This window comes from Macaca mulatta, chromosome 13 (assembly GCF_049350105.2).
Source record: "Macaca mulatta isolate MMU2019108-1 chromosome 13, T2T-MMU8v2.0, whole genome shotgun sequence".
NCBI classification, from domain to species: Eukaryota; Metazoa; Chordata; class Mammalia; order Primates; family Cercopithecidae; genus Macaca; species Macaca mulatta.
The window spans coordinates 31506735-31519411 of NC_133418.1; positions in this window are offsets into that span (position 1 = coordinate 31506735).

Below are 12677 nucleotides of genomic sequence, written 5' to 3' on the forward strand. Positions count from 1 at the left end.
TTTCTGTGGAATCTGAGAACTAATATTTCGGATCCCTTTGAAGACTATAGGGCCAAAGGAAATATCCTCCGATAACAAAGAGAAAGAAGCTTTCTGAGAAACTTCTTTGTGTTCTGTGAAATCATCTCACAGAGTTACAGCTTTCCCCTCAAGACGCCTTTCACTAAGACAGTTCTAGTGGAATTGGCAAAGTGATATTTGGAAAGCCATAGAGGGCAATGGTGAAAAAGGAAATATCCTCAGATGAAATCTGAAAAGAAGGTTTCTGAGAAACTGCTTAGTGTTCTTTTAATTCATCTCACAGACTTACATCTGTATTTCGTGGATCTCTCTGCTAGCCTTATTTCTTTGGAATCTGAGAACAGATATTTCGGATCCCTTTGAAGACTATAGGGCCAAAGGAAATATCCTGCGATAACAAAGAGAAAGAAGCTTTCTGAGAAACTTCTTTGTGTTCTGTGAAATCATCTCACAGAGTTACAGCTTTCCCCTCAAGAAGCCTTTCGCTAAGACAGTTCTTGTGGAATTGGCAAAGTGGTATTTGGAACGCCAGAGAGGGCTATGGTGAAAAAGCAAATATCCTCAGGTGAAATCTGGAAAGAAGCTTTCTGAGAAACTGCTCTGTGATATGTGACTTCCACTCACAGAGTTACATCTGTATTTCGTGGATCTCTTTGCTAGCCTTATTTCTGTGGAATCTGAGAACAGATATTTCGGATCCCTTTGAAGACTATAGGGCCAAAGGAAATATCCTCCGATAACAAAGAGAAAGAAGCTTTCTGAGAAACTTCTTTGTGTTCTGTGAAATCATCTCACAGAGTTACAGCTTTCCCCTCAAGAAGCCTTTCGCTAAGACAGTTCTTGTGGAATTGGCAAAGTGATATTTGGAAGCCCATAGAGGGCTATGGTGAAAAAGGAAATATCCTCAGATGAAATCTGGAAAGAAGCTTTCTGAGAAACTGCTTAGTGTTCTTTTAATTCATCTCACAGAATTACATCTGTATTTCGTGGATCTCTTTGCTAGCCTTATGTCTGTGGAATCTGAGAACAGATATTTCGGATCCCTTTGAAGACTATAGGGCCAAAGGAAATATCCTCCGATAACAAAGAGAAAGAAGCTTTCTGAGAAACTTCTTTGTGTTCTGTGAAATCATCTCACAGAGTTACAGCTTTCCCCTCAAGAAGCCTTTCGCTAAGACAGTTCTTGTGGAATTGGCAAAGTGATATTTGGAAGGCCATAGAGGGCTATGGTGAAAAAGGAAATATCCTCAGATGAAATCTGGAAAGAAGCTTTCTGAGAAACTGCTTAGTGTTCTGTTAATTCATCTCACAGAATTACATCTGTATTTCGTGGATCTCTTTGCTAGCCTTATTTCTGTGGAATCTGAGAACAGATATTTCGGATCCCTTTGAAGACTATAGGGCCAAAGGAAATATCCTCCGATAACAAAGAGAAAGAAGCTTTCTGAGAAACTTCTTTGTGTTCTGTGAAATCATCTCACAGAGTTACAGCTTTCCCCTCAAGAAGCCTTTCGCTAAGACAGTTCTTGTGGAATTGGCAAAGTGATATTTGGAAGCCCATAGAGGGCTATGGTGAAAAAGGAAATATCCTCAGATGAAATCTGGAAAGAAGCTTTCTGAGAAACTGCTTAGTGTTCTGTTAATTCATCTCACAGACTTACATCTGTATTTCGTGGATCTCTCTGCTAGCCTTATTTCTGTGGAATCTGAGAACAGATATTTCGTATCCCTTTGAAGACTATAGGGCCAAAGGAAATATCCTCCGATAACAAAGAGAAAGAAGCTTTCTGAGAAACTTCTTTGTGTTCTGTGAAATCATCTCACAAAGTTTCAGCTTTCCCCTCAAGAAGCCTTTCGCTAAGACAGTTCTTGTGGAATTGGCAAAGTGATATTTGGAACGCCATAGAGGGCTATGGTGAAAAAGGAAATATCCTCAGATGAAATCTGGACAGAAGCTTTCTGAGAAACTGCTCTGTGATATGTGACTTCCACTCACAGAGTTACATCTGTATTTCGTGGATCTCTTTGCTAGCCTTATTTCTGTGCAATCTGAGAACAGATATTTCGGATCCCTTTGAAGACTATAGGGCCAAAGGAAATATCCTCCGATAACAAAGAGAAAGAAGCTTTCTGAGAAACTTCTTTGTGTTCTGTGAAATCATCTCACAGAGTTACAGCTTTCCCCTCAAGAAGCCTTTCGCTAAGACAGTTCTTGTGGAATTGGCAAAGTGATATTTGGAAGCCCATAGAGGGCTATGGTGAAAACGGAAATATCCTCAGATGAAATCTGGAAAGAAGCTTTCTGAGAAACTGCTTAGTGTTCTGTTAATTCATCTCACAGAGTTACATCTGTATTTCGTGGATCTCTTTGCTAGCCTTATTTCTGTGGAATCTGAGAACAGATATTTCGGATCCCTTTGAAGACTATAGGGCCAAAGGAAATATCCTCCGATAACAAAGAGAAAGAAGCTTTCTGAGATACTTCTTTGTGTTCTGTGAAATCATCTCACAGAGTTACAGCTTTCCCCTCAAGAAACCTTTCGCTAAGACAGTTCTTGGGGAATTGGCAAAGTGATATATGGAAGGCCATAGAGGGCTACGGTGAAAAAGAAAATATCCTCAAATGAAATCTGGAAAGAAGCTTTCTGAGAAACTGCTCTGTTACATGTGACTTCCACTCACAAAGTTACATCTGTATTTCGTGGATCTCTTTGCTAGCCTTATTTCTGTGGAATCTGAGAACAGATATTTCGGATCCCTTTGAAGACTATAGGGCCAAAGGAAATATCCTCCGATAACAAAGAGAAAGAAGCTTTCTGAGAAACTTCTTTGTGTTCTGTGAAATCATCTCACAGAGTTACAGCTTTCCCCTCAAGAAGCCTTTCGCTAAGCAGTTCTTGTGGAATTGGCAAAGTGATATTTGGAATGCCATAGAGGGCTATGGTGAAAAAGGAAATATCCTCAGATGATATCTGGAAAGAAGCTTTCTGAGAAACCGCTTAGTGTTCTTTTAATTCATCTCACAGAATTACATCTGTATTTCGTGGATCTCTTTGCTAGCCTTATGTCTGTGGAATCTGAGAACAGATGTTTCGGATCACTTTGAAGACTATAGGGCCAAAGGAAATATCCTCCGATTACAAAGAGAAAGAAGGTTTCTGAGAAACTTCTTTGTGTTCTGTGAAATCATCTCACAGAGTTACAGCTTTCCCCTCAAGAAGCCTTTCGCTAAGACAGTTCTTGTGGAATTGGCAAAGTGATATTTGGAAGCCCATAGAGGGCTATGGTGAAAAAGGAAATATCCTCAGATGAAATCTGGAAAGAAGCTTTCTGAGAAACTGCTTAGTGTTCTTTTAATTCATCTCACAGAATTACATCTGTATTTCGTGGATCTCTTTGCTAGCCTTATGTCTGTGGAATCTGAGAACAGATATTTCGGATCACTTTGAAGACTATAGGGCCAAAGGAAATATCCTCCGATTACAAAGAGAAAGAAGGTTTCTGAGAAACTTCTTTGTGTTCTGTGAAATCATCTCACAGAGTTACAGCTTTCCCCTCAAGAAGCCTTTCGCTAAGACAGTTCTTGTGGAATTGGCAAAGTGATATTTGGAAGCCCATAGAGGGCTATGGTGAAAAAGGAAATATCCTCAGATGAAATCTGGAAAGAAGCTTTCTGAGAAACTGCTTAGTGTTCTTTTAATTCATCTCACAGAATTACATCTGTATTTCGTGGATCTCTTTGCTAGCCTTATGTCTGTGGAATCTGAGAACAGATATTTCGGATCACTTTGAAGACTATAGGGCCAAAGGAAATATCCTCCGATAACAAAGAGAAAGAAGCTTTCTGAGAAACTTCTTTGTGTTCTGTGAAATCATCTCACAGAGTTACAGCTTTCCCCTCAAGAAGCCTTTCGCTAAGACAGTTCTTGTGGAATTGGCAAAGTGATATTTGGAACGCCATAGAGGGCTATGATGAAAAAGGAAATATCCTCAGATGAAATCTGGACAGAAGCTTTCTGAGAAACTGCTCTGTTATATGTGACTTCCACTCACAGAGTTACATCTGTATTTCGTGGATCTCTTTGCTAGCCTTATTTCTGTGGAATCTGAGAACAGATATTTCGGATCCCTTTGAAGACTATAGGGCCAAAGGAAATATCCTCCGATAACAAAGAGAAAGAAGCTTTCTGAGAAACTTCTTTGTGTTCTGTGAAATCATCTCACAGAGTTACAGCTTTCCCCTCAGGAAACCTTTCGCTAAGACAGTCCTTGGGGAATTGGCAAAGTGATATATGGAAGGCCATAGAGGGCTACGGTGAAAAAGAAAATATCCTCAAATGAAATCTGGAAAGAAGCTTTCTGAGAAACTGCTCTGTTACATGTGACTTCCACTCACAAAGTTACATCTGTATTTCGTGGATCTCTTTGCTAGCCTTATTTCTGTGGAATCTGAGAACAGATATTTCGGATCCCTTTGAAGACTATAGGGCCAAAGGAAATATCCTCCGATAACAAAGAGAAAGAAGCTTTCTGAGAAACTTCTTTGTGTTCTGTGAAATCATCTCACAGAGTTACAGCTTTCCCCTCAAGAAGCCTTTCGCTAAGCAGTTCTTGTGGAATTGGCAAAGTGATATTTGGAATGCCATAGAGGGCTATGGTGAAAAAGGAAATATCCTCAGATGAAATCTGGAAAGAAGCTTTCTGAGAAACCGCTTAGTGTTCTTTTAATTCATCTCACAGAATTACATCTGTATTTCGTGGATATCTTTGCTAGCCTTATGTCTGTGGAATCTGAGAACAGATATTTCGGATCCCTTTGAAGACTATAGGGCCAAAGGAAATATCCTCCGATTACAAAGAGAAAGAAGGTTTCTGAGAAACTTCTTTGTGTTCTGTGAAATCATCTCACAGAGTTACAGCTTTCCCCTCAAGAAGCCTTTCGCTAAGACAGTTCTTGTGGAATTGGCAAAGTGATATTTGGAAGCCCATAGAGGGCTATGGTGAAAAAGGAAATATCCTCAGATGAAATCTGGAAAGAAGCTTTCTGAGAAACTGCTTAGTGTTCTTTTAATTCATCTCACAGAATTACATCTGTATTTCGTGGATCTCTTTGCTAGCCTTATGTCTGTGGAATCTGAGAACAGATATTTCGGATCACTTTGAAGACTATAGGGCCAAAGGAAATATCCTCCGATAACAAAGAGAAAGAAGCTTTCTGAGAAACTTCGTTGTGTTCTGTGAAATCATCTCACAGAGTTACAGCTTTCCCCTCAAGAAGCCTTTCGCTAAGACAGTTCTTGTGGAATTGGCAAAATGATATTTGGAACGCCATAGAGGGCTATGGTGAAAAAGGAAATATCCTCAGATGAAATCTGGAAAGAAGCTTTCTGAGAAACTGCTCTGTGATATGTGACTTCCACTCACAGAGTTACATCTGTATTTCGTGGATGTCTTTGCTAGCCTTATTTCTGTGCAATCTGAGAAAAGATCTTTCGGATCCCTTTGAAGACTATAGGGCCAAAGGAAATATCCTCCGATAACAAAGAGAAAGAAGCTTTCTGAGAAACTTCTTTGTGTTCTGTGAAATCATCTCACAGAGTTACAGCTTTCCCCTCAAGAAGCCTTTCGCTAAGACAGTTCTTGTGGAATTGGCAAAGTGATATTTGGAACGCCAGAGAGGGCTATGGTGAAAAAGGAAATATCCTCAGATGAAATCTGGAAAGAAGCTTTCTGAGAAACTGCTTAGTGTTCTGTTAATTCATCTCACAGAATTACATCTGTATTTCATGGATCTCTTTGCTAGCCTTATTTCTGTGGAATCTGAGAACTAATATTTCGGATCCCTTTGAAGACTATAGGGCCAAGGAAATATCCTCCGATAACAAAGAGAAAGAAGCTTTCTGAGAAACTTCTTTGTGTTTTGTGAAATCATCTCACAGAGTTACAGCTTTCCCCTCAAGACGCCTTTCACTAAGACAGTTCTAGTGGAATTGGCAAAGTGATATTTGGAAAGCCATAGAGGGCAATGGTGAAAAAGGAAATATCCTCAGATGAAATCTGAAAAGAAGCTTTCTGAGAAACTGCTTAGTGTTCTTTTAATTCATCTCACAGACTTACATCTGTATTTCGTGGATCTCTCTGCTAGCCTTATTTCTTTGGAATCTGAGAACAGATATTTCGGATCCCTTTGAAGACTATAGGGCCAAAGGAAATATCCTGCGATAACAAAGAGAAAGAAGCTTTCTGAGAAACTTCTTTGTGTTCTGTGAAATCATCTCACAGAGTTACAGCTTTCCCCTCAAGAAGCCTTTCGCTAAGACAGTTCTTGTGGAATTGGCAAAGTGGTATTTGGAACGCCAGAGAGGGCTATGGTGAAAAAGCAAATATCCTCAGATGAAATCTGGAAAGAAGCTTTCTGAGAAACTGCTCTGTGATATGTGACTTCCACTCACAGAGTTACATCTGTATTTCGTGGATCTCTTTGCTAGCCTTATTTCTGTGGAATCTGAGAACAGATATTTCGGATCCCTTTGAAGACTATAGGGCCAAAGGAAATATCCTCCGATAACAAAGAGAAAGAAGCTTTCTGAGAAACTTCTTTGTGTTCTGTGAAATCATCTCACAGAGTTACAGCTTTCCCCTCAAGAAGCCTTTCGCTAAGACAGTTCTTGTGGAATTGGCAAAGTGATATTTGGAAGCCCATAGAGGGCTATGGTGAAAAAGGAAATATCCTCAGATGAAATCTGGAAAGAAGCTTTCTGAGAAACTGCTTAGTGTTCTTTTAATTCATCTCACAGAATTACATCTGTATTTCGTGGATCTCTTTGCTAGCCTTATGTCTGTGGAATCTGAGAACAGATATTTCGGATCCCTTTGAAGACTATAGGGCCAAAGGAAATATCCTCCGATAACAAAGAGAAAGAAGCTTTCTGAGAAACTTCTTTGTGTTCTGTGAAATCATCTCACAGAGTTACAGCTTTCCCCTCAAGAAGCCTTTCGCTAAGACAGTTCTTGTGGAATTGGCAAAGTGATATTTGGAAGCCCATAGAGGGCTATGGTGAAAAAGGAAATATCCTCAGATGAAATCTGGAAAGAAGCTTTCTGAGAAACTGCTTAGTGTTCTGTTAATTCATCTCACAGAATTACATCTGTATTTCGTGGATCTCTTTGCTAGCCTTATTTCTGTGGAATCTGAGAACAGATATTTCGGATCCCTTTGAAGACTATAGGGCCAAAGGAAATATCCTCCGATAACAAAGAGAAAGAAGCTTTCTGAGAAACTTCTTTGTGTTCTGTGAAATCATCTCACAGAGTTACAGCTTTCCCCTCAAGAAGCCTTTCGCTAAGACAGTTCTTGTGGAATTGGCAAAGTGATATTTGGAAGCCCATAGAGGGCTATGGTGAAAAAGGAAATATCCTCAGATGAAATCTGGAAAGAAGCTTTCTGAGAAACTGCTTAGTGTTCTGTTAATTCATCTCACAGACTTACATCTGTATTTCGTGGATCTCTCTGCTAGCCTTATTTCTGTGGAATCTGAGAACAGATATTTCGTATCCCTTTGAAGACTATAGGGCCAAAGGAAATATCCTCCGATAACAAAGAGAAAGAAGCTTTCTGAGAAACTTCTTTGTGTTCTGTGAAATCATCTCACAAAGTTTCAGCCTTCCCCTCAAGAAGCCTTTCGCTAAGACAGTTCTTGTGGAATTGGCAAAGTGATATTTGGAACGCCATAGAGGGCTATGGTGAAAAAGGAAATATCCTCAGATGAAATCTGGACAGAAGCTTTCTGAGAAACTGCTCTGTGATATGTGACTTCCACTCACAGAGTTACATCTGTATTTCGTGGATCTCTTTGCTAGCCTTATTTCTGTGCAATCTGAGAAGAGATATTTCGGATCCCTTTGAAGACTATAGGGCAAAAGGAAATATCCTCCGATAACAAAGAGAAAGAAGCTTTCTGAGAAACTTCTTTGTGTTCTGTGAAATCATCTCACAGAGTTACAGCTTTCCCCTCAAGAAGCCTTTCGCTAAGACAGTTCTTGTGGAATTGGCAAAGTGATATTTGGAAGCCCATAGAGGGCTATGGTGAAAACGGAAATATCCTCAGATGAAATCTGGAAAGAAGCTTTCTGAGAAACTGCTTAGTGTTCTGTTAATTCATCTCACAGAGTTACATCTGTATTTCGTGGATCTCTTTGCTAGCCTTATTTCTGTGGAATCTGAGAACAGATATTTCGGATCCCTTTGAAGACTATAGGGCCAAAGGAAATATCCTCCGATAACAAAGAGAAAGAAGCTTTCTGAGAAACTTCTTTGTGTTCTGTGAAATCATCTCACAGAGTTACAGCTTTCCCCTCAAGAAGCCTTTCGCTAAGACAGTTCTTGTGGAATTGGCAAAGTGATATTTGGAACGCCAGAGAGGGCTATGGTGAAAAAGCAAATATCCTCAGATGAAATCTGGAAAGAAGCTTTCTGAGAAACTGCTCTGTGATGTGTGACTTCCACTCACAGAGTTATATCTGTATTTCGTGGATCTCTTTGCTAGCCTTATTTCTGTGGAGTCTGAGAACAGATATTTCGGATCCCTTTGAAGACTATAGGGCCAAAGGAAATATCCTCCGATAACAAAGAGAAAGAAGCTTTCTGAGAAACTACTTTGTGTTCTGTGAAATCATCTCACAGAGTTACAGCTTTCCCCTCAAGAAGCCTTTCGCTAAGACAGTTCTTGTGGAATTGGCAAAGTGATATTTGGAAGCCCATAGAGGGCTATGGTGAAAAAGGAAATATCCTCAGATGAAATCTGGAAAGAAGCTTTCTGAGAAAATGCTTAGTGTTCTTTTAATTCATCTCACAGAATTACATCTGTATTTCGTGGATCTCTTTGCTAGCCTTATGTCTGTGGAATCTGAGAACAGATATTTCGGATCACTTTGAAGACTATAGGGCCAAAGGAAATATCCTCCGATAACAAAGAGAAAGAAGCTTTCTGAGAAACTTCTTTGTGTTCTGTGAAATCATCTCACAGAGTTACAGCTTTCCCCTCAAGAAGCCTTTCGCTAAGACAGTTCTTGTGGAATTGGCAAAGTGATATTTGGAACGCCATAGAGGGCTATGATGAAAAAGGAAATATCCTCAGATGAAATCTGGACAGAAGCTTTCTGAGAAACTGCTCTGTTATATGTGACTTCCACTCACAGAGTTACATCTGTATTTCGTGGATCTCTTTGCTAGCCTTATTTCTGTGGAATCTGAGAACAGATATTTCGGATCCCTTTGAAGACTATAGGGCGAAAGGAAATATCCTCCGATAACAAAGAGAAAGAAGCTTTCTGAGAAACTTCTTTGTGTTCTGTGAAATCATCTCACAGAGTTACAGCTTTCCCCTCAAGAAACCTTTCGCTAAGTCAGTTCTTGGGGAATTGGCAAAGTGATATATGGAAGGCCATAGAGGGCTACGGTGAAAAAGAAAATATCCTCAAATGAAATCTGGAAAGAAGCTTTCTGAGAAACTGCTCTGTTACATGTGACTTCCACTCACAAAGTTACATCTGTATTTCGTGGATCTCTTTGCTAGCCTTATTTCTGTGGAATCTGAGAACAGATATTTCGGATCCCTTTGAAGACTATAGGGCCAAAGGAAATATCCTCCGATAACAAAGAGAAAGAAGCTTTCTGAGAAACTTCTTTGTGTTCTGTGAAATCATCTCACAGAGTTACAGCTTTCCCCTCAAGAAGCCTTTCGCTAAGCAGTTCTTGTGGAATTGGCAAAGTGATATTTGGAATGCCATAGAGGGCTATGGTGAAAAAGGAAATATCCTCAGATGAAATCTGGAAAGAAGCTTTCTGAGAAACCGCTTAGTGTTCTTTTAATTCATCTCACAGAATTACATCTGTATTTCGTGGATCTCTTTGCTAGCCTTATGTCTGTGGAATCTGAGAACAGATATTTCGGATCACTTTGAAGACTATAGGGCCAAAGGAAATATCCTCCGATTACAAAGAGAAAGAAGCTTTCTGAGAAACTTCTTTGTGTTCTGTGAAATCATCTCACAGAGTTACAGCTTTCCCCTCAAGAAGCCTTTCGCTAAGACAGTTCTTGTGGAATTGGCAAAGTGATATTTGGAAGCCCATAGAGGGCTATGGTGAAAAAGGAAATATCCTCAGATGAAATCTGGAAAGAAGCTTTCTGAGAAACTGCTTAGTGTTCTTTTAATTCATCTCACACAATTACATCTGTATTTCGTGGATCTCTTTGCTAGCCTTATGTCTGTGGAATCTGAGAACAGATATTTCGGATCACTTTGAAGACTATAGGGCCAAAGGAAATATCCTCCGATAACAAAGAGAAAGAAGCTTTCTGAGAAACTTCGTTGTGTTCTGTGAAATCATCTCACAGAGTTACAGCTTTCCCCTCAAGAAGCCTTTCGCTAAGACAGTTCTTGTGGAATTGGCAAAGTGATATTTGGAACGCCATAGAGGGCTATGGTGAAAAAGGAAATATCCTCAGATGAAATCTGTACAGAAGCTTTCTGAGAAACTGCTCTGTTATATGTGACTTCCACTCACAGAGTTACATCTGTATTTCGTGGATCTCTTTGCTAGCCTTATTTCTGTGGAATCTGAGAACAGATATTTCGGATCCCTTTGAAGACTATAGGGCCAAAGGAAATATCCTCCGATAACAAAGAGAAAGAAGCTTTCTGAGAAACTTCTTTGTGTTCTGTGAAATCATCTCACAGAGTTACAGCTTTCCCCTCAAGAAGCCTTTCGCTAAGACAGTTCTTGTGCAATTAGCAAAGTGATATTTGGAAGCCCATAGAGGGCTATGGTGAAAAAGGAAATATCCTCAGATGAAACCTGGAAGGAAGCTTTCTGAGAAACTGCTTAGTGTTCTGTTAATTCATCTCACAGAATTACATCTGTATTTCTTCGATCTCTTTCCTAGCCTTATTTCTGTGGAATCTGAGAACAGATATTTCGGATCCCTTTGAAGACTATAGGGCCAAAGGAAATATCCTCCGATAACAAAGAGAAAGAAGCTTTCTGAGAAACTTCTTTGTGTTCTGTGAAATCATCTCACAGAGTTACAGCTTTCCCCTCAAGAAGCCTTTCGCTAAGACAGTTCTTGTGGAATTGGCAAAGTGATATTTGGAAGCCCATAGAGGGCTATGGTGAAAAAGGAAATATCCTCAGATGAAATCTGGAAAGAAGCTTTCTGAGAAACTGCTTAGTGTTTTTTAATTCATCTCACAGACTTACATCTGTATTTCGTGGATCTCTTTGCTAGCCTTATGTCTGTGGAATCTGAGAACAGATATTTCGGATCCCTTTGAAGACTATAGGGCCAAAGGAAATATCCTCCGATAACAAAGAGAAAGAAGCTTTCTGAGAAACTTCTTTGTGTTCTGTGAAATCATCTCACAGAGTTGCAGCTTTCCCCTCAAGAAGCCTTTCGCTAAGACAGTTCTTGTGGAATTGGCAAAGTGATATTTGGAAGCCCATAGAGGGCTATGGTGAAAAAGGAAATATCCTCAGATGAAATCTGGAAAGAAGCTTTCTGAGAAACTGCTTAGTGTTCTGTTAATTCATCTCACAGAATTACATCTGTATTTCGTGGATCTCTTTGCTAGCCTTATTTCTGTGGAATCTGAGAACAGATATTTCGGATCACTTTGAAGACTATAGGGCCAAAGGAAATATCCTCCGATAACAAAGAGAAAGAAGCTTTCTGAGAAACTTCTTTGTGTTCTGTGAAATCATCTCACAGAGTTACAGCTTTCCCCTCAAGAAGCCTTTCGCTAAGACAGTTCTTGTGGAATTGGCAAAGTGATATTTGGAAGCCCATAGAGGGCTATGGTGAAAAAGGAAATATCCTCAGATGAAATCTGGAAAGAAGCTTTCTGAGAAACTGCTTAGTGTTCTTTTAATTCATCTCACAGAATTACATCTGTATTTCGTGGATCTCTTTGCTAGCCTTATGTCTGTGGAATCTGTGAACAGATATTTCGGATCACTTTGAAGACTATAGGGCCAAAGGAAATATCCTCCGATAACAAAGAGAAAGAAGCTTTCTGAGAAACTTCTTTGTGTTCTGTGAAATCATCTCACAGAGTTACAGCTTTCCCCTCTAGAAGCCTTTCGCTAAGACAGTTCTTCTGGAATTGGCAAAGTGATATTTGGAACGCCATAGAGGGCTATGGTGAAAAAGGAAATATCCTCAGATGAAATCTGGACAGAAGCTTTCTGAGAAACTGCTCTGTTATATGTGACTTCCACTCACAGAGTTACATCTGTATTTCGTGGATCTCTTTGCTAGCCTTATTTCTGTGGAATCTGAGAACAGATATTTCGGATCCCTTTGAAGACTATAGGGCCAAAGGAAATATCCTCCGATAACAAAGAGAAAGAAGCTTTCTGAGAAACTTCTTTGTGTTCTGTGAAATCATCTCACAGAGTTACAGCTTTCCCCTCAAGAAGCCTTTCGCTAAGACAGTTCTTGTGGAATTGGCAAAGTGATATTTGGAAGCCCATAGAGGGCTATGGTGAAAAAGGAAATATCCTCAGATGAAACCTGGAAAGAAGCTTTCTGAGAAACTGCTTAGTGTTCTGTTAATTCACCTCACAGAATTACATCTGTATTTCTTCGATCTCTTTC